The following is a 22,166-nucleotide window of genomic DNA, read 5'->3' on the forward strand; positions in this document are numbered from 1 at the left end:
CTTGAAATGATCAGAAAGGGATCAGAAGGAAAGGGACTGTGTGTGGGTGACTAAAATTTCGTCCAAAAAAAATTGTTTTTTGGATGAGAAATAAAGATATCTTGAATCTTGAATTGAGAGCAGGTTTTAGGTAAAGGCTTTCTTTGCCTTGTATGTGAAATGGTAGTCCCAGCAGTGGAACAGTTCGCTTATTTTGGGGGGACTTGGGCTGCAGAGGGGCTGCAGGCTCAAAGTTCCCCCATGGAAGTACACACGAGCAGTAGGGTCAGTCTTGCTCTTGGCTGTGTGGCTCTGTGTGTGTGTGTGTGTGGCTGTGTGGTGTGTGTGTGGCTGTGTGTGTGTGATGTGTGGCTGTGTGTGTGTGTGTGTGTGTGTCTGTGTGTGCTGTGGTGTGTGTGTGTGTGTCTGTCTGTGTGTGTGTGTGTGTCTGTGTGTGTGTGTGTGTGTGTCTGTGTGTGTGTCTGTGTGTGTGGTCTGTCTGTGTGTGTGTGTCTGTGTGTGTGTGTGTGTGTGTCTGTGTGTGTGTGTGTGTGTGGCTGTCTGTCTGTGTGTGTGTGTGTGTGTGTGTGTGTGGCTGTGTGCTCTGTGTGGTGAGTGTGTGCTGTGTGTGTGTCTCTGTGTGTGTGTGTGTGTGTGTGTGTGTGTGTGTCTGTTGTGTGTGTGTCGTGTGTGTGTGCTCTGTGTGTGTGTGTGTGTGTGCTCTGTGTGTGTGTGTGTGTGGTGTGTCTCTGTGTGTGTGTGTGTGTCTGTGTGTGTGTCTCTGTGTGATGTGTGTGTGTCTGTGTTGTGTGTGTGTCTGTGTGTGTGTGTGTCTGTGTCTGTGTGTGTGTGTGTGTCGTGTGTGTGTGTGTGTCGTGTGTGTGTTTGTGTCTCTGTGTCTGTGTGTGTGTAGTGTCTGTGTGTGTGTGTGTGTGTGTCTGTGTGTGTGTGTGTGTGTCTCTGGTCTGTGTGTCTGTGTGTGTGTGTGTGTGTGTTGTCTGTGTGTGTGTCGTTGTGTGTGTGTCTCTGTGTCTGTGTGTGTGTGTCTGTGTGTGTGTGTCTGTGTGTGTGTGTCTGTGTGTGTGTGTGTGTGCTCTGTGTGTGTGTGTGCTCTGTGTGTGTGTGCTCTGTGTGTGTGTGCTCTGTGTGTGTGTGTGTGTGTTGTGTGTGTGTGTGTGTGTGTGTGCTCTGTGTGTGTGTGCTCTGTGTGTGTGTGTCTCTGTGTGTGTGTGTGTGTGTGTCTCCCGTGCCCAGGGCGCTGTTCTGCCACTGCCCTTCGTGCGAGAGTGAGTTTGCTATTGTGTGACTCGCACACCAGCCCTTTTCTCTTTGGTTACCTTTCAAATTAAACACAATGCAGCCGCGACGTTGCTGATGGAGCCCCCAGTTCTCCTGCCCTTGTTGTTGTCGTGGTGGTGGTGGTGGTGCAACACGCCTCTCTCGGCCACAGTAACCTCTCCTCCTTTTTGTTTTCCTTCTTAAAAGGATCTCAGCTCCACGCACGCATGTGGAAGCAGCGGCCGCTCACTCGCCCACACGGCGCTACAAAGCATTTACCTTGCACTGGCAGCTGTGATCCACCCCCTTCCCGCACCTTGTAACGCCCAACGTCCTCCCTCTCTCATCTCCCTCCTCTCCCTCCCTCACACTCCCCTCACACTCCTCCCTCACACTCCTCCCTCACACTCCTCCCTCACACTCCTCCCTCACACTCCTCCTCCTCCCACCCCACACCCTCTCCCTCCCTCTCCTCTCTCACCCTCCTCCCCTCCCTCTCCCTCCTTCTCTCTCCTCCTCCATCCTCTCACCCTCCCCTCTCCCTCCCTCTCTCTCCCTCCTCCTCCCCTCTCCTCTCTCCCACCCCTCTCCTCCCCCTTTCCCCCTCCTCCCTCACCTCTCCCTCCCTCACCCTCCTCTCCCCTCTCCCTCTCCCTCCTCTCCCCTCTCCCTCCTCCCCCCTCTCACCCTCCCCCCCCTCTTCCTCCCCTCCCTCCCCTCTCCCTGCCTCCCTCACACTCATCCCTCACACTCCTCCTCCTCCCCTCCCCTCACCCTCCTCCCTCACCTCACTCCCTCTCCCTCACACTCCTCCCTCCCTCCAACTCCTCCCCCTCTCCTCCCCCCTCTCCCCTCTCCCTCCTCCCCCCTCTCACCCTCCTCCCTCTCCCCCCCTCTTCCTCCCCTCCCTCCCCCTCCCTCCCTCACCCTCTTCCCCCCTCCTCCTCCCCCCTCCCTCCTTCACCCTCCCTCCCCCTCCTCCCCCTCCCTCCTCCCCCACCTTCCCCCTCTCAACCTCCCCTCTCCCTCCATCCCCCTCAACCTAATTCTACTCGTATTTCTCAATTACATGTTTCCAGTTTAGTTTACTTTAGCTTAGAGATACTGCATGGAAACAGGCCCTTCGGCCCACCAAGGCCATGTCAACCATCCTGTTTCCACGCTGGTTCCATGTTATCCCACTTTCTCAGCCCCTTCCCGACAAACGAGGAACAATTTACAGAGACCAATAACCCTACAAACCAGCACATCTTTGGGACGTGAAACTGGAGCCCCTGAGGAAACCCATGCGGTCCCCAGGAGAAAGTGCGGACTCCACGTAGACAGCACCCAATGTCAGGATCGAACCGGGATCCCTGAAGCGGTGAGGCAGCAACTCTACCAGCTGTACCACTGCACCACATTTGCTACTTAACATTCCACAATTTCCCTACCACTGACATGAGGTTGTGTGTTGTTACCAATTTTTCTCCCCTCCCCTTCTTAAATAGTTGGATTGCTTTTGTTGCCTCCCAATCTTTCAGAATCATACTCTAAACTCCATGGAATTTGGAAAGATGACAATTAGTGGGTCCACTATCTTCCAAGTCGCCTCCTTTGAAACCTTAGAATGCTAGCATCAGATCTTGAGAATTTATTGGTTTTCAACGGCCATTAATTTCTCCAATTTTGTTTTTACTAATACTCTGGCAGGAGATTAAAAACAAAGAAAGTGCACTGTTGAGGTTACATAGTGCATTTCAGAGGTTTGCCAAACATCAGTGGATTTTCTAATAACTGATTCAAAACTAGTGATATCTATCTTTATAGGGTGATCGTGCAAGTCAACACACAGAAATGGGGAGGAAGGCTTAGAGGCAATGAAACCAAGTACAGAAATGGGGAGGAAGGCTTAGAGGCAATGAAACCAAGTAGTTCTGAAAATTGCTTGTCATTTCTGCTTCATTTTAGTCTTTCTATGTGATTTAAGGATTCGCTCCCTTGCCTATCAAAGCAAAGAATCGCGTTCTTACAGACGACTGTTACTTAGTTTAGTTTAGGTTAGAGATACAGCGCGGAAACAGGCCCTTCCGCCCACCGAGTCCGCACCGACCAGCCGTCCCCGCACATTAACACAAGACAATTAATCTACATTAACATTAACACCAAGTATACAAACTCAAGCCAATTAATCTACAAACCTGAAGATAGGGCCTCGACCCGAAACGTCACCCATTCCTTCTCTCCAGAGATGCTGCCTGGCATGCTGAGTTGCTCCAAGATTTTGTGTCTATCTTCGGTTTAAACCAGCGTCTGCTGTTCCTTCCTACACAATCTACAAACCTGTAAATCTTTGGAATGCGGGAGGAAACCAAAGATCTCGGAGAAAACCCACACAGTCACAGGGAGAACGTATGAACTCCTTACAGACAGCACCCGTAGTCAGGATCAAACCTGGGTCTCTGGCGCTGCAAGCACTGTAAGGTGTCATAAAGGGCTGAATTTTAAGTCCATAGAGTGATACAGCACAGAAACAGGTCCATCGATCCATTGAGTCTATTCTAACCAATAACTATTCAATGACACTATCTAATTTTATTCTCTCCTCGTTCCCTTCAAGTCTTCCCACATTCTATCACGTACACATTCAAGGGCAAAGCAACCTACAACCCATGCAAAGGAAGGATATAGGTGGAGACAGGAAGATGGAGGGAGAACTGGGAAGGGGGCTGTTCCTCCAATTTCCAGTGGGCCTCACTATGGCACTGGAGGAGCCGAGCCTGCGTTTGGTTTCGCCGATGTAAAGAAGTTGACATCTAGAGCAGCGGATACAATAGATGAGGTTGGAGGAGGTGCAGGTGAACCTCTGTCTTACCTGGAAAGACTGTTTGGGTCCTTGAATGGAGTTGAGGGGGGAGGTAAAGGGACAGGTGTTGCATCTCCTGCGGTTGCAGGGGAAAGTGCCTGGGAGAACAAAGAGGAAGAAGCTGAACTTTACTGCCCACCGTCACAATGAGGAATGTGGAATCCACTGTGATGGATGTTTATGTTAACTTTTATGTGGTTGTGTGTCTTGTTGCTTTTCACTTAGTATGGCTGTATGGTAACTCAAATGTTACTGTACCTTAACTGGTACATGTGACAATAAACTGACCTTGAAACCTTGAATCCTAATATTGTCATCAAACCCATTAAAGCAGGTGGGTCTGTTGTAGTTTGGCAAACAGCCCTCTGTCTTACAAAGGCCAAATGACAGCTTTCATACACACAGTCTTATCTTCCTTTGAGCTGTGACACAACCAGTGAACAAAAATGATCCTGACCCGAAAAGTCAGTGATTCATGCTCTCCAGACATGCTGCCTGACCCGCTGAGATACTTCATCATCCCTTTTGTGTAAACCAGCATCTGCACTTCCTTGCTACAACACTGAACATCAGGCCAAGTTATGGACTTCATTTCCTCAGGAGATCTTCCCTCCACAGGCTTCAGCCTTCTTAGTCTCCCAATCCCGCAAAGTCTGCTTCTTCAACCCTCCTACCCAGGATTCGCAAACTGAGCTTTCCAGCAGACTCACTGTTTCAACCTGGTTTTGCTCCACTGAATTTCTTTCTTCACCATCTAATGAAACCACAGCTCCCCCATTCATAAGACCACAGCTGATTTAATTGCAACCTCAACTCTGTATTCCCATGCACCCACAGTAACCTATCTTATCAGAATCCATCTCCCTCTGTCCTTAGGAAAAACTCTGTTCCTGACTTCCTTTGAGGAAGAGACTTCTAAAGTCCCCGAGAGAAATCAAAGGCGCATTTTAAATGCATGAGCTCTTAACTTGAAACTGGGACCCCAAAATCTCCTCCAAGAAAATATATCCTTTCCGCAGCACCAACTCAAGATGCTTGAAAGTCTTCTATGCTTCCCTCATACTTTTAAACTTCAGAGGGTAGCATTTTACCCCTGTATTCATTGCAAAGGAGTTTCTTGCAAGTATTAATTGGAAGAGATTAAGCTATAAATTAATATTTTGCATGATGATACGGCACAGTGGCACAACAGTGGGACCTGGGTTCGATCCTGACTACGGGTGCTGTCTGTATGGATTTGTATGTTCTCCCTGTGACTGTAAGAAAATAACTGCAGATGCTGGTACAAATCGAAGGTATTTATTCATAAAATGCTGGAGTAACTCAGCAGGTCGGGCAGCATCTCAGGAGAGAAGGAATGGTTTCCTCCCACTTTCCAAAGTCGTGCGGTTTGTAGGTTAATTGGCTTCCAGGGCCTGTTTCCATGCTGTATCTCTTTTTTAAAAAAAAATATTTATTTTTATTGAAGGAAAGATACAATACGAAAAACGTAATGCATTACATTCCCCTCCATTTTGTTCTTTATATATAACAACAAAAATAACCCTCACCCACCCTCCCTGGACACCCCTTTGCAGCTGATGTGTTCACAATACATCATATCACAAATACAAATGCACAATTTGACAGCAAAACCTCTACATTCTTCCAAGGCACAGGCCCATACATATCTACAACATGTCAGATGGTTCAGGATTCTCCCATTCTATGCTTCCCTCACACTTTTGCTGTATCTCTAAGCCAAACCAAACTAAACAAAACTAAACTAAACTAAACCAAATTAAACCAAACTAAACCAAACCAAACTAAAATAAATTAAACTGAACTAAACTGATATGTTTCTCAGTCTCAATGTGAACATCACACTTTCTTAATGGAACCAGCTGAGGCTCAATGGTCCAATGGTTAATGGTCCTTTATTGTCATGTGTACCATTTAAGGTACAGTGAAATTTGATTTACCATACTGTCATACCAGAAAAAAAGCAACAAGACGCACAACTACATAAAAGTTAACATAAACATCCACCACAGCATCTCCCCCACATCCCTCACTGTGATGGAAGGCAATAAAGTCTAATCTTCTTTCCTCTTTATTCTCCTGCAGTCGGAGCAGTCGAACCATCTGCAGTCGGGGCGGTCATAGCTCCTACAGCCGGCGATCGAAGCTCCCGCGTCGGGGCGGTCGATGCTCCGACAGTTGGAGCTCCCGAAGTCGGTCCCTAACCAAGGGACCGCGAGCTCCACGATGTTAAGTCCGCAGTGCGGACTGAGATACAACACGGAAAAAAGTCGCATCTCTGAAGAGGAAAGAGATTTTAAAAAATCCCCCCATATAATACAAAACTAAAGATGCACTAAAACATACATTTAACAACAGACTAAAAACAACAAAAGAAGAAAAGGACGAGACAGACTGTTGGCGAGGCTGCCATCTTACGGTGCCACCCAGTATTCGGGAAGGTGCCCTAGTACCATGCTCCAATGGCCATTCACATTGCTTTTGTGGTAGAGAGAAAGTTGCCGTAACACATGATTAGTAACATATAGGTCACGTGGTCAGAAAATGACATATTGTCTTTAAACCTTTTGGAGATTTCCATCCAATTTACCAGTGTGAATGGTCACGAATAAAAAAGCACTGCCCATCTGTATTAACGTGAACTGCTGTACCTTCTCCATTGCCGTACCTTCTACTGCCCACCCCCGCACTGATCTCCCTTCACCGATGGGCTACCACTTGATTATCACAAACATACGTTTGATCCTGTATCTGTACACTGTGGACGGCTTGATTGGAATCATGTATAGTATTTTCGCTGACTGGACAACATGCAAGAAAAAAGCTTTTCGGGGTACCTTGGTACAATGTAGTTTAGTTTAGTTTCGTTTAGAGATACAGCATGGAAACAGGCCCTTTGGCCCACCGAGTCCATTCTGACCAGCGATCACCCACACACTAGTCCTTTCCTACACACTAGAGATCATTTAACCTACAAATCTGCATGTCTTTAGAGTGTGGGAGGTAACTGGAGCACCTGGAGAAAACCCACACGGTCACTGGGAGAACCTGCAAAAGTCCACACAGACAGGGTGGCACGGTGGCGCAGCGGTAGAGTTGCTGCCTTACAGCGAATGCAGCGCCGGAGACTCAGGTTCGATCCTGACTACGGGCGCCGTCTGAACGGAGTTTGTACCTTCTCCCCGTGACCTGCGTGGGTTTTCTCCGAGATCTTCAGTTTCCTCCCACACTCCAAAGACGTACAGGTATGTAGGTTAATTGGCTGGGCAAAATGTAAAAATTGTCCCTAGTGGGTGTAGGATAGTGTTTGTGTGCGGGGATTGCTGGGCGTCGCGGACCCGGTGGGCCGAAGGGCCTGTTTCTGCGCTGTATCTCTAAATCTAAACACACGTAGTCAAGATCGAACTCAGGTCTCTGAGGCAGCAACTCTACCATTGCTCCTTTGTCCACGTGACAACAATAAACTAAACTAAACTAAACATTTTCATTATCACTCCATTATCACTGAATTGTGATGTGGAAATTGCATGTTTCACAGTATTGGACCTCTACTGTAATGTTATGGCTCAGGCCACCAGCATCTCATTCACTCCCACATAATCAGTGCTGTTTTATTTAATGCTATAGCATGGAAAAAGGCCCTTCGTCCCACCGAGTCCACGCCAACCATCAATCACCCATTCACACTCGTTCTACGCTATTCCACTTTCTTACCAACTCCCTGCACACTCGGGGAAATTTACAAAAGCCAATTGACCGACAAACCAGTGCACCTTTGGGAAACTGGAGCACCCGGAGGAGCCCAGACGCGGTCACAGGGAGCACCTACAAAGTCCACACAGACAGCACCCAAGGTCAGGATCGAACCCAGGTCTCTGGCGCTCTGTGGCAGCAGCCTCTACCAGCCGTGCCACTGGTGCCACCCAGTGGCAACAGTGCGAATCTTCTTTCTCGCACAGAGTACTCACTCTCCATTCACATTGTGTAGGAAGGAACTACAGATGCTGGTTTACACCGAAGATAGACACAAAATGCTGGAGTAACTCAAGCGGGGCAGGCAGCATCTCTGGAGAGAAGGAATGGGTGAGGTTTCGGGTCGAGACCCTTCTTCAGACCTTCAGTCCTTCTTCAGTCTGAAGAAAGGGTCTCGACCCGAACCGCCACCCATTCCTGCTCTCCGGAGATGCTGCCTGTCCAGCATTGTGTGTCTATCTCCATTCACAATGTTGAATTCAGGAAAGAAAGAGAGATGATAAAAAGGCAGCAGTATGTTGGGGAAATGTGTACATGGGTCAGAGTCTGAAGTCTCACTGCAATAGTGTAAAGAATTGGCGAGTGTAAAGAGAGAGTTGAAGGAAGGGGAATTACTGAGAGGTTACCTAACATTGGAGGTACATTGACAGGAAGACTGCTGATGGAGTGCTGCAGTGCTGCCTTCACTGAGGCTCCCACTGACTGAATACGTTTGCAGGTAAAAGCCGGAGAAAGTACTTCCTGGTCATTTTTCCACACAGGAGTTTGAGCAGTGAGACCCGAAAACCCATTCAAAGTCTACAAAGTGTTCCTTGCAATAATATTGATGATAGGAAGAAAGTAACACAATTTGCCCCAGTTGTAATGAAACTGTTCCACGTATGTGGTAAGTCTCATCCTTGCCTTAGAGTCTGAAGAAGGGTCTCGTCCCGAAACGTCACCCATTCCTTCTCTCCAAAGATGTTGCCTGTCCCGCTGAGTTACCCCAGCATTATGTGTCTATCTTGCCTTTATTAGTCGGGGCATTGATTACAATAGATGAAACATCATGCTACAGCTGTACAAGATGATGGTGAGACCACATCTGGAATATCGTGTGTTGTTCTGGTCACCATACTATCGGTTTAGGTCGGCACGGTGGTGCAGCGGTAGAGTTGCTTCCTTACAGCTCCAGAGACCAAGGTTCAATCCTGACTATGGTTGTTGTCTGTATGGAGTTTACACGTTCTCCCTATGATCGCGTGGGTTTCCTCCAGATGCTCCGGTTTCCTCCCACATTCCAAATATGTGCTGGGTTGTGGGTTAATTGGCTCCTGTAGATTGCCTCTGGGTGTAGCATGGAACTAGTGTGTACAGGGTGATTGTCGGTCGGTGCAGACTCAGTAGACCGAAGGGCCTGTTTGCACGCTGAATCTCTGAACTAAATCTAGAGATTCAAAAGGTTATTGCCAAGATTGTTGGGCTGGAGTGAGAAAGATAGATTGCAGAGATTGATTGAATAATTGAATGATACAGCATGGACACAAGACCTTCGGCTCACCGAGTCCACACCGATCATCGATCACCCGCTCACACTCGATCTGTTATCCCACTTTTGCATCCACTTCCTATACACTAGGAGCAATTTACTGGGTCCAATTAACCTACAAAGCCATACATCTTTGGGATGTGGGAGGAAGCCAGTACACCCAGTAAAAAAAATGCAGTCACAGGGAAAACGTACAAACTCCATAGAAGTCGTGCCTGAGATCAGTATCGAACCCTCTCTGGTTCTGTGAGGCAGCAGCACTGCCTGCTGTGCCACTGTACTGCCCTGGGATATTCTGGGACTATTTTTTCTGGAGCAAAGGCGGCTGAGGGGTGACCTTACAGGTTTACGAAATCATGAATGAGAGGCATAGATAAGATGGATTGTCACAGTCCTTTGCCTAGTCTAACTTTAGAGGGCATAGTTTTAAGGTGAGTGGGAGAGATTTAAAAGGGACTAGACCAAGTGGACCCCTTTGGGCCCAACCCTCTCCTACATTGGTGCAGCACCCTCTCCTCCCCCCTCTCCTTTCTCCCCCTCCCCTTCCCTCTCCCCTCCCTCCCTCCTCCCCCCCATTAGATCCCCCTCAACCCCCCTTATCCTTCCTCCTCATCCCTCCCCCCTTCCTACCTCCCCCCCTCCCTCCACCCCCTCCCTCCCTCCCACCCTCCCCCCTTCCTCCCTAGGAGATAGATTTAAACTTTAAAATGTGAATAACTTTAAAAATATAACACCAATTTCAATTAAACTTCTTCCATTAGCACCAAAGGGATGATGGTGAGTAAAATGGGCCTAAAATTGTCGCGCTATCGTGTACCGTTTTGGCTGTAGTTCAGGAACAAACAAACAAACAAACGAGTTTTAGTATATAGATTTGAGGGACAGGTTTTTCCACGCATGTGTTTATGGAATGAGCTGCCAGAGGGCGCTATAGGGGTAGGTATAATTATAATGTTTAAAAAACATTGGATCGGTAAGGTTGAGAGGGAGAAGGAGCAGTGAGAGAGGGCTTCACATAACTCCTGCCGGAGAGAGGAGCATCGTGACCCGCAACGTCACCTATCTACGTTCTGCAGAGAAGACTCACTGAGTTACTACAGCACTTTGTGTCTTCCAAGGTTTAGAGGGATAGAGATCAAATTCAGGCAAGTGGGACTAGCTCAAGAATGCACCTTGGTCAGCATGGATGAGCCGGGCCAAAGGGCCTATTCCCATGCTCCCGAATTCTTTGACTATTTTTACTTGAACTTCCAGCAAAATGAATAGCCTTGAAAAATATGTGGCACGGTGGCGCAGAGGTAGAGTTGCTGCTGTACAGCGCCAGAGACCAAGGTTCGATCCTGACCATGGATGCTGATGTGTTACGGAGTTTATACGTTCTCCCCGTGACCCCATTTGTTTACCCCAGGTGTTCTGGTTCCCTCCCACACTCCAAAGACGTACAGGTTTGCAGGCTAATTGGCTTCGGTGAAGTTGTACATCGTCCCTAATGTGTGTAGGATAGTGTTTGTGTAAGGGGTGATCGCTGGTCGGCACGGACTCGGTGGGCCGAAGGGCCCGTTTCCGCGCTGTATCTCCAAGCTAAAAAAAATGAATAAAGTGTAAATCTGTGGAGCAGTCAGCATGAGGAAATGAACAGATCCATACAGAATTCCACCTGGTGGCAGTATTGCAGAAGATTTTGCACTTGAGCAAATGTTCTTGTTTATGCAGATCCCTGCAGCACACACGGGCTTCAGTCATAAATAATATTCTGAACTCATCGACATCAAAAAATAATGTCCCCATATGGGGCTGCAAACTCATCTCTCAGTCGTACAGGCTAAATAATTTCAGCAGAAATGAACTTTCGAAAGCGAGTTCAGCACATGTTCATTATCAATGCCTTTGACAAAAGAAGGCTCTCTGTCTTGATTTGTTTTTGGAGCTGGGTTAAATTGCCTAACTTCAGAATAGGAATGGGGATCACGGTAGGCAATGAACTCATGTCTTTTGTTTCTGAAACAGGCAGGAGAAAAGGAATAGGTGACGTTTCGGGTTGGAAGAAGGGTTCCAACCCAAAATGTCACGTATTTCATTTCTCCAGAGATGCTACTTGTCCCATTGAGTTACTATTGCATTTTGAGATATCTAACAGTTAAGTAAGGCTTATTCACAAAATGCTGGAGTAACTCAGCAGATCAGGTAGCATCTCGGGGGAGAAGGAATGGGTGACGTTTCGGGTCGAGACCCTTCTTCAGACTGAATAAGTGTCAATTCAGTCTGAAGAAGGGTCTCGACCCAAAACGTCACCCATTCCTTCTCTCCCGAGATGCTGCCTGACCTGCTGAGTTACTCCAGCATTTTGTGAATAAATCGATTTGTACCAGCATCTGCAGTTATTTTCTTATAGTTAAGTAAGGCTGCTTGACTGAGAATACATCATTAAATTCAGATCATGTTTGGCATTTATTCTAAGAGCTTTCATTATAATGCATGCTAAAAATTGATACCTATCAATTGTTATAAGAAGTGGCAGACATTAACAAGTTAAAGAAACAATTCACTTAAGTAATGGAAATGGAGCAATAACTATTTGTGATTATAGTTTCCAGTTCAGATCAATGCCTGAGATTGTGTAGAAAGGAACTGCAGGTGCTGGTTTATAATGGATATAGACACAAAGTGCTGGAGTATCACAAAGTGCTGGAGTAACTCAGCGGGTCTGGCAACATCTCTGGAGAAAAAAAAATGGGTGAGGTTTCGGGTCGGGACCCCTCTTCAACTGTCTGAAGAAGGTTTCCAACCAGAAATGTCACCCATCTTTTTTCCCCAGAGATGCTGCCTGAATCACTGAGTTATTCCAGCACTTTGAGTCTAATTCCTGAGATTGTCCTGAATTGGTGGCATTGATGTAAAACTTGGTTCTTCAGCTACCAGATATGTTATAAAACATAAAATAGGCTTAAATAGATCAAAATATAATTTATAACACAAAATGTTATGGACTACAAATACAGCTCTGGGGTATCACAATGCATGATTAACTTACGCCTGTTGATTTTATTGCCAACAATATCTAGCTTTATGCTGACCCACAACTATATTGTTGATTGGCCACTCCAACATCCTGTACAGTTGTCCCAACTCCTGTCCTCAATACTTTGACTCATGAAGGAAAGTTTGCCAAGCATCTTCTTCACTCTCCGTCTATTTGTGCCACCACTTTCATAGAACTATGTACCTTGCATCGCCAGGTTTTTCTGTTCTACAACACCCTCCAACACTATACCATTTACTGTGCAAGACCTGGCCTGGTTTGTCTTACCAAATGGCAACACCTCGCATTTATCTGAGCTAAACCCAGCCCATTCGTTCAATTACTCAGGATCCCTTGTTAATCCCAGAAAACCTTCTTCACGCTCCACTATAGCACCAATCCTAGACTCATCTACAAACCCTCTATCGATGCCACCTACATCCACTTCAAAATCATTGTATAAATCATTATATAAAATGCATGGCAGCAACTCTACCGCAGCGCCGAAGGTAGGGATCGATCCTGACATTGGATGCTGGCTGTACGGAGTTTGTACGTTCTTCCCCAAGACCTGCGTGGGTTTTCTCCGGGTGCTCCGGTTTCCTCCCACACACCAAAGACGTACAGGTTTGTCGGTTAATTGGCTTGGTAAAATCGTAAATTGTCCTCCGTGTGTGTGGGATAGTACTAGTTTACAGGGATCGCTGGCCGGCATGGACTCGGTTGGCCGAAGGGCCTGTCTCAGCTCTGTATCTCTAAAGTAAATGAGAAAAAATATATAAAATAACAAGCAAAAGTGGACTCGGGACAGAATCCTGTGGGACACCACTTGTTACAGAGGTCCATTATGAAAACAACCCTCGACTGCCAGCCTCTGTCTCCTCCCTTCAAGCCAATTTTGCATCCAATTTTCAATCCCATATGATCTAACCTTCCGGACCAGTTGACCATGCGGTACCTTGTCAAAGGCCATAATCCCAGGTAGACTATTGTCCTCGTCCATCTTCTTGGTCACCGCTTCAAAGAAGCTCATTCAAGTTTGTGGGAACCAATTTCTCACCCACAAAGCCATGCTCACTGTCGGGGCAAAATGGAAAGGCCACGCGTAGTTGGTGTTTGAAGGAACGGGTGGTTTATTAAACTGGTGCACACCAGGAGGCCAGCCAAAGCTGACCTGTCAAGTGTGACTCTGGTACATTATTTCATATTCTCAGATGACGAGGTTTTGCATAGAGACTTGATTAACAATAAAATGAGGTCTTAACTACAGAACGGAACTCAGAAAGACTTAATCAGGTGGCAGGCAGAATGAGATGATTATCCACAAGTCTAAATTCATTAACAGTAGATCCAAATTTCTGTTACAGTGATGGGCGCACGCGTATTCAATGAAATTCCTGTCAGGCTTCGTCAGCATATTCCTGTCACCACATTAGCACAATCCACATCCCTATTTACTAATTTTCTATTGACTAATTATTAGCCCTCAGTATTGTTTATCCTACGACACTCACTATTCCTATAACCCAGTCTCATAACTATCAGAGTCATATCAAATCAGAAAAGTACAACCAAACATTATATTTGTTCTTTACATTCTTTTTAGGGCGGCAAAAGGCGCAGCGGTAGCGGTGCTGCCTTAGGGCGCCAGGGACGTGGGTTTGATCCTGACAACGGGTGCTGTCTGTACGGAGTTTGTACGTTCTCCCCGTGATCTGCGTGAGTTTCCTCCAGGATATCTGGTTTTCTCCCACACGCCAAAGACGTACAGGTATGTAGGTTCATTGGCTTGATATCAATGTGAAATTGTCCCTAGTGTGTAGGATAGTGTTAATGTGCGGGGATCGCTGGTCGGCGCAGAGTCGGTGGGCAGAAGGGCCTGTTTCTGCGCTGTATCGCTAAACTAAACTAAGCTACTCACATAATACCTCATGTGTGAACCTAAATAAGATCACAGTTATTAATAAGTAAATGCTATCTCCACTATTATTTTTGGAATCAAATTGGCCTTATCCTACGATGGATGCCATCTTGTTCGATTGGTTTTGCCACCTGTAGGAGGGAATTTTGTGCCATATCTGGCTTTCCTCAGATAGGCACAGACACAAAATAAAACAGCTCGTAGATCAGTGGTGAGTCTATCGAACTAGTCTGCCCTATGGATTAATTTACTCATTGCCATTCTTTTAAGAACACTTTAATGCTCCTAAATTCCCCAATCTTTAAGTGCTTTCATGCTCATTTTCACATTTGCCACTGTATATATATTTCTGTGCACCTCATATTTCACTTGAGCAGCTTACACTCCAACTTGGGCAGCTTACACTCCAGTTTGACTTCTCAAACTTCAAGTAAACCTAGCTTTCCCTCGCTCTCAATCCCTCCCCCATCCTAGTTCTCTGAGCAGTTTGACTGTGCTCCTGATTAGATTTTATCTTTGTATGCCTCATTGTCATCTATCCCTAGCTAATAATGATCTATTCTACATTTTCCTCGATCTTCGTCTGCTTTGATCTCTCATTTTCACACATTACCCTTCCATATCACTGGGTCTCCATCTCTCCTGAGTCTGAAGAAGGGTCTCGACCCGAAACGGCACCCATTTCTTCTATCCAGCGATGCTGCCTGTCCTGCTGAGTTACTCCAGCATGTTGTGTCTTTACCCAGTGTCCATGTGCACACTTACTTATTTCTAGCAGGATGCTTGAAACAGAATCAGGAGCAAGGCCATAGCTAATTTCCCTCTGAAGTGACTAATCTATTGTCTTGGCTGAAGGGGGCTAATTCAGCCCAAACAGGACCCAAAACGTCACCCATGCCTTCTATCCAGAGATGCTGCCTGTCCCGCTGAGTTACTCCAGCATTTTGTGTCTATCTTTGGTTTAAACCAGCATCTGCTGTTCCTTGCTACACATTCTGTGCATGGTAAGAATAAGAATGGTAAGAATACAAAACTGGCTCCAACCTGCTGCAATTACTGTACAATGGACACTTTTGGATATTCATCATCGAACATGGGGCATATGTAGAACAGTAATCAGTTCAGCCTAAAACCGTACACATTCTCTTCTCTGACCTAAACACAGCACTAAGAGTAGACTAAGAGTATCTCGGCTACCTGATTTTACTCAATAAGTGTCACAAAGACTTAAAGAAACAGGAAGACAAATAGAACAATGGTTTTTTTTTGTGTGTGCTGCTCTCCTCTACAAAAACATTAACTCATTTTATTGAGATGGAATAATAGTTAGTTTTTTAGATCTTACCGAAACTTGTTTTACATGCTGCAAAATTTCATTGCACTCCTGGGTCAATTTTAAGTTAAGCAATAGAATGTTGTCTAAATAAACGCTCAAATTCTTCCTGAACTTGGGAAGTAAAGGAAATACGAATATGAAGGCAGTAACTCATGGGGAGGGGGCATATGTAGTTTGCATGACTTAATAGACAACCTGAAGAAGGGTCCCAACATGAAACGTCACCGATCCATGTTCTCCAGAGACGCTGCCTGACCTGTTGAGTTACTCAGGCGCTTTGTGTCCTTAATAGTGTTGACACACTTGAAGAACGCATTTTATTCCGTACCGACATGGTTTCTGTGTATAAGATTTATACCTTTTATGTTGTCTGTGCCAGCCTGGTTTCTTTCTCAGTAATTAATTTGTTTTGCTCTTTGATATGCTGTGATGATTATGAATCTTACTCAGTGTATAACTCACAAACCCTTTAAGACTGACATATACATGAACCATGCAGCACGGCTATTGGAGACTTCTAGCAAATATTTACTCTAACTAGACAGATACAATGGGTCACATCATCAAATGAATGCATTTGGCTTAACATGTGTTCTTGGCTCCATACAGACGTTGGTGTGTTTGTGTCCGAGCTCATTGCAGTGCCCAATTGATGTTTTAACCATGACAAGTAAAATATCTGAAGATAGTTTTATTCCTTTAATTTAGAAACTGTTGCCTTGATATTGCAACATCTGTTCCGAATTACACCCCTTATCACAAGTGTTAATATATTGCCCCAGGATTAAAGTGAGATGGGAAAATGTACTTTTCTTTGGCGTTAAAATAGGCTATGAATCATAAGAGGACTTAATGAAAATTCCATTATTTGAATTCTGGCAGGTTTTCCAGTGACGCTCTGTATAACTCAGTGTAAATGTCAAACTGTTTTTTAATGCTGTCTGATTCACATTCCTCTTCTGAGAAACACAGATCCCTACCTGGATTAGACACAAAATGCTTTCGTAACTCAGCAGGTCAGGCAGCATCTCTGGAGAGATGGAATGGGTGACGATTCGGGTCGAGACCCTTCTTCAGACCTGAAATGTCACCTATTCCTTCTCTCCAGAGATACTGCCTGTCCCGCTGAGTTACTCCAGCACTTTGCATCTATCTTCGGTTTAAACCAGCATCTGCAGTTCTTTCCTGCACACCCTACCTGGATTATTGGTTAAACACAATTGCACCTTCCAGAATGTTCTAGTCAAGGATTAGTGAAGAAGTATTGGTAAATAAATCATTTTAGTTTAGTTTATTGTTGTCACGTGTACCGAGGTACAGTGAAAAGCTTTTTTGTTGCGCGCTATCCAGCCAGTGAAAAGCCAATACATGATTACAATCAAGCTGTCCACAGCATACAGATACAGGATGAAAGGAATAACGTTTAGTGTAAAATAAAGTCCAATAAAGTCCAATAAAAAATAACATGAGAGTCTGTACATTAGATCTACCTGCTATGGATTCTTCTATAAAAAGATAGATATAGGAAATTCTTCCAAAATGTATCCAGAGGGGTAAGATTGATCTTTGTAAGAATACATTAAAAAGCTTAACTTATTTATAATTTGCAATATTAATGAATTTTGCATCACTGTTATCAATAGTCAGGTGCTCTGAAGAACCAAAGTATATAGTAATGTTATTTTATACTTTAAACTAAAGATCCTTTCATTGATTTTTGGTTTTAATGATATGCCATTAATTAATACTCAAATTTTTATCAATGTGCTTTCAATTTCTTTGAATATTGCAGCATACTTCATACAGACAATGAATTATTCAAGAGGAATCGAATGAACCAAATAACAGCTGCTTTGTTTGGGACGATTGGTCACCAAAACAAAATACTGACAAAACAGACCAACGACAGAAACACGTTAAAGATAGACACAATATGCTGGAGTAACTCAGCGGGCCAGGCAGCATCTCTGGAGGAAATGGATGGGTGGCGTTTAGGGTCGGGATCCTTCTTCAGACCTGAAGAAGGTGTCACGACCCAAAACATCGCCACCCATTCATTTTCTCCAGAGATGCTGCCTGGCCCGCTGAGTTACTCCAGCATATTGTGCCTATCTTTGGTATAAACCAACATCTGCAGTTCCTTGCTATTACATTTTGACAGAAACACATTGTTTATTTTGTGTTCTAGTCGGCCTGTTCAGGGACCTGCAAGAAAAGATAAGCCCTTCGTTTGGAACACAGTTTTGCAATGAGAAAGAATGAACTTGTTTGAACATGGTGGATGATGGGTGATGCACACATCATCACCTGCATATGTGCCAATATTCCAGCCTCTTGACACAACCCATTTATTCATTATTGTTACATCCAAACTACTGGACTGCACAATAATAGCCTGCAGTATTATTTGTAAGCTGACTTTATCCACCATTGTGTGCAGGTTATGCTTTAGTGTTGAGAGAGGATTATTAGTATGAACTACATATGAAGTCATAAATGATTTATGTTTTACATAATATAACAAGGTTTTTCCTTCAGAGTCACTGTTGCACTTCAATGAAAGGATAATCCGTTTATTTACCATGGTGTGACATTTTCCAAACTTCTTTATGACATAGTATTTCAATTATTTATATACTGACAACTTAGCTGACAGATTTCCAACAAGGTTTTCACTCGGGTTTTCCAGATTGTAATTCTGTTTTACAGTGAGCTTGACTGGTTGAAAACGACGCGAAGTTGAACTCATGAAGGTCACCTTTGCCCACCATTGCTTCGTCCCGCTTGGTGTTGCCGTAGAAACAAGATGTCTTTCACCACCATGAATGTGAAAATGCAAGGAATTCAAAGCATGTGAGATATCCCTCCATTCTGCCCACGATGAAGCTAATGGCCTGAGCTTTACAGGATCGCAGGAAGATAATCACTGTGAAGTGCCTCCATGAGGCAATAGATCTAAAGGGAGAACTAAAGCTTATCAAAAATATTGGGCGGCAAAGTGGCACATCGGCAGAGTTGCTGCCTTACAGTGCCAGAGACCCGGGTTCGATCCTGACGATGGGTGGTGTCTGTATGAAATTTGTACGTTCCCCCGGTGACCGTTTCTCCGGTTTCCTCCCACATTCCAAAGACGTACAAGTTTGTAGGTTAATTGGCTTCTGTAAATTGTAAATTGTCCTTAGTGTGCTGATTTGTGATTGCTGATTGGACGGACCTGGTGAGCCAAAGGGCCTGTTTCCATGCTGTATCTCTAAAGTCTTAAAGTCTAAAGACTTTGTAGTTGCAGTAATCTACGCTCCCTGCCTTCATAAACCAGTATTTACCTGCTCAAGGTTTTGGTCCTGGTTGAGGCCTTTCATGGCAGCGTTCTCACCTGAGTTTGTCAAGCAATAAATGGGAATTCAGAAGTCCAATGGTTTCATACAGTAGCAATATTCACAGGTTCACAAGTTATAGGAGTAGAATTAGGTCATCCGGCCCATTGAGTCTACTCCACCATTCAATCGTGGCTGACTTCTGCCTCCTAATTTCATTTTCCTGCCTTCTCCCCATAACCCTTGACACCCGTTCTAATCAAGAATTTGTCTATCTCCGCCTTAAAAATATCCACTGACAAAAATATCCGCAGCCCTCTGTGGCAATGTTCCACAGATTAACTACCCTCTGACTAAAGAAGTTCCTCCTCACCTCCTTTCTAAAAGAGCGCCCTTTAATTCTGAGGCAATGACCTCTGACCCTAGACTCTCCCTCCAGTGGAAACATCCTTTCCACATCCACTCTATCTATGCCTTTCGTTATTCTGTAAGCTCCAATGAGGTCCCCCCTCAACCTAAATTCCAGTGAGTAGAGGCCCAGTGCTGTCAAACAGTGCTGCTAACCCACTCATTCCTGGGATCATTCTAGTAAACCTCCTCTGGACCCTCTCCAGAGTCAGCACATCCTTCTTCAGATACAGGGCCCACATTTGCTCACAGTACTCCAAATACGGCCTGACCCGACGCCTTATAGAGCCTCAGCATCACATCTCCGGTTTTGTATTCCAGTCCTCTTGATATAAATGCTAGCATTGAATTTGCCTTCCTTACTACAGATTCGACTTGGAGTCCTGCACCCTTCGCACTTCCGATTTCTATATTAACATCTTTGTGGCACTCCACCCACTCACCACCACCCCCACCGCCACTAGTTGTTATTAAGTCATACCCCGACACATGGTGAAGATCCCAAGCCAGGTTTCAGCTCAGCGGACCACTCACCAATTCATTATTGCTGGAGACTGGTATGAAGATTCCTAGTTGAACTATCCAGACCCTGACCAGGTAGATCCAGGAAAACTGTGGGAAGCACAATAGCAGCAAAGAGGTCCTTCTGCAGTTGTACAGGGCCATAGTGAGACCGCACCTGGAGTACTGTGTGCAGTTTTGGTCTCCAAATTTGAGGAAGGATATTCTTACTATTGAGGGCGTGCAGCGTAGGTTTACTAGGTTAATTCCCGGAAAGGTGGGACTGTCATATGTTGAAAGACTGGAGCGACTAAGCTTGTATACACTTGAATTTAGAAGGATGAGAGGAGATCTTATCGAAACGTATAAGATTATTAAGGGGTTGGACACGTTAGAGGCAGGAAACATGTTCCCAATGTTGGGGGAGTCCAGAACAAGGGGCCACAGTTGAAGAATAAGGGGTAGGCCATTTAGAACTGAGATGAGGAAAAACCTTTTCAGTCAGAGAGTTGTGAATCTGTGGAATTCTCTGCCTCAGAAGGCAGTGGAGGCCAATTCTCTGAATGCATTCAAGAGAGAGCTAGATAGAGCTCTTAAGGATAGCGGAGCACAAATTAAAGAAGTATACATTTCTGTCTTAGGGGACTAATCAAGTAACAGTAGGAGGCTCAAGAGAAGGACACAGGGAGGGATATGTATGCTGATGCTGAAAGAAAGGGTCTGCTATGTTGGCTGAAGACCTCAATTTAATTTTTTCGTTTAGTTTTGAGATACAATATGAAAATAAGCCCTTCAGACTACCGAGACCGTGCCGATGGTGAGGTGCCATTTCGGCCAGGACCCCTCTTCGGACTGAAACATCACCTATTCCTGTTCACCAGAGAACTACCTGACCCGCTGAGTTACTCACGCACTTTGTATCTTGTTTTGTAAACCAGCATCTGCGGTTCCTTGCATCCTCACAGAAATCTTTTCTAATTATTGTAGCTAATTATCCTTCGCTGGCTGCACAAGCTAAGTTGCTACTTTGTAAAGTTGCACAATAACAGGTCATTAGACCTTTTCTTTAGCTTAAATGTCAAACAGATTGAATACATTATATTAGAATAAGCAAATCGTGGCATTAACGCAAACATTTATTTTCCGCACTTCACTGATGTAATAGAAAATAAGCAAATCATTATTTCCCGACTCGTATGCAATTTGAACTCATTTTCACACGGAATCTTTCTTCCTTACCAGAATCACAAGTTCACTTCAAAGTCTCTGAACAAGCTTACTGACCTGAAAAAGCAGATTAACAAATACTTCCAAAAAAATGTTTCTGACTCAGTAACTTTAAAGAAATTTCTGAAGAACCCATTCTCGTTAACACAATTTTATTCTGAAACCTAGCCTCTGGCTCCTCCATGAGACTCATGCTGAAACCTACCTGAGTGGAATTTTATCCAGATTAGCAATACCTCCAATTATCTAATTGTGTTGCTTTTAAGTAGCTCCCCCCTTCCCCTCCCTCCTCCACCTACCCTCCCCCTCCTACCCAACACCTCTGTTTGTGCTTTTTCAATCCATTTGTTTAGTTTAGTTTAGTTTATTTAGTTTAGTGATGCAGCGTGCAGACAGGCCTTAGGCCTACTGAGCAATGATTACCCGTTCTATCCCACACACTTGGGACAGTTTACCGAAGCCAATTAACCTAAAAACCTGCACGTCTTTGGAATGTGGGAGGAAACCGGATTACCCGTAGAAAACCCACGCGGTCGCAGGGAGAATGTGCAAACACCGCACAGACAGCACCAGTAGTCAGGATCAAACTTGGGACTCTGCCGCCATGAGGCAGCAACTCTACCACTGTGCCACTCTCTTTGTACTTCAGACTGTCAAATTTACCAGTTGCCTGATAAAGAACGGTCATCCCAGTTCCTCTCTGCACTGGGAGCAATAACAGCTCATGGAAGCAAACACACACAAGCCCAGGAAGTGCTGCCAAAATATTAACAGTAAATAGTGCTTGGCAGCGTACATACATCACATGATCAGCCAAACAAGAAACTGTCACAAGCAATTTCACAACTCCATGGTTAGTTTTGTAGAACTAGCAGCAATCCCTTGGTCAGTTTCATGAAATTGCTTAATTTGTACATTGATTGTCATTTAAACTTGCCACTGAAAATTAAGGCTGCCATCACAAAATACACAAAACTGGGAAAAACGAATTCATTATACCCTCCAGAAGCCCTTAGAGTACAACATTGTCACATCT

At 44.9% G+C, this 22,166-nt stretch overlaps 1 protein-coding gene across 7 annotated transcripts in view; it reads right to left on the reverse strand.

Moving 5' to 3' along the window:
- LOC144605429 (neuron navigator 1-like) overlaps positions 1–22,166 on the reverse strand; it is a 602,839-nt gene that overhangs the window by 518,180 nt on the left and 62,493 nt on the right. For 4 of the 7 annotated variants that reach the window (XM_078420677.1, XM_078420676.1, XM_078420670.1 and 1 more), the window contains exon 1: positions 1,317–1,493. The exons of 1 other annotated variant lie outside the window; for it this stretch is intronic. The gene's annotated coding sequence lies outside the window, so the exon portion shown is untranslated. Of the gene's footprint in view, positions 1–1,316; positions 1,494–22,166 lie in introns of those variants that run through there. 2 more of the 7 variants (XM_078420679.1, XM_078420678.1) reach the window with 1 other exon arrangement.

Source organism: Rhinoraja longicauda, chromosome 24 (assembly GCF_053455715.1).
Source record: "Rhinoraja longicauda isolate Sanriku21f chromosome 24, sRhiLon1.1, whole genome shotgun sequence".
Taxonomy (NCBI): Eukaryota; Metazoa; Chordata; class Chondrichthyes; order Rajiformes; family Arhynchobatidae; genus Rhinoraja; species Rhinoraja longicauda.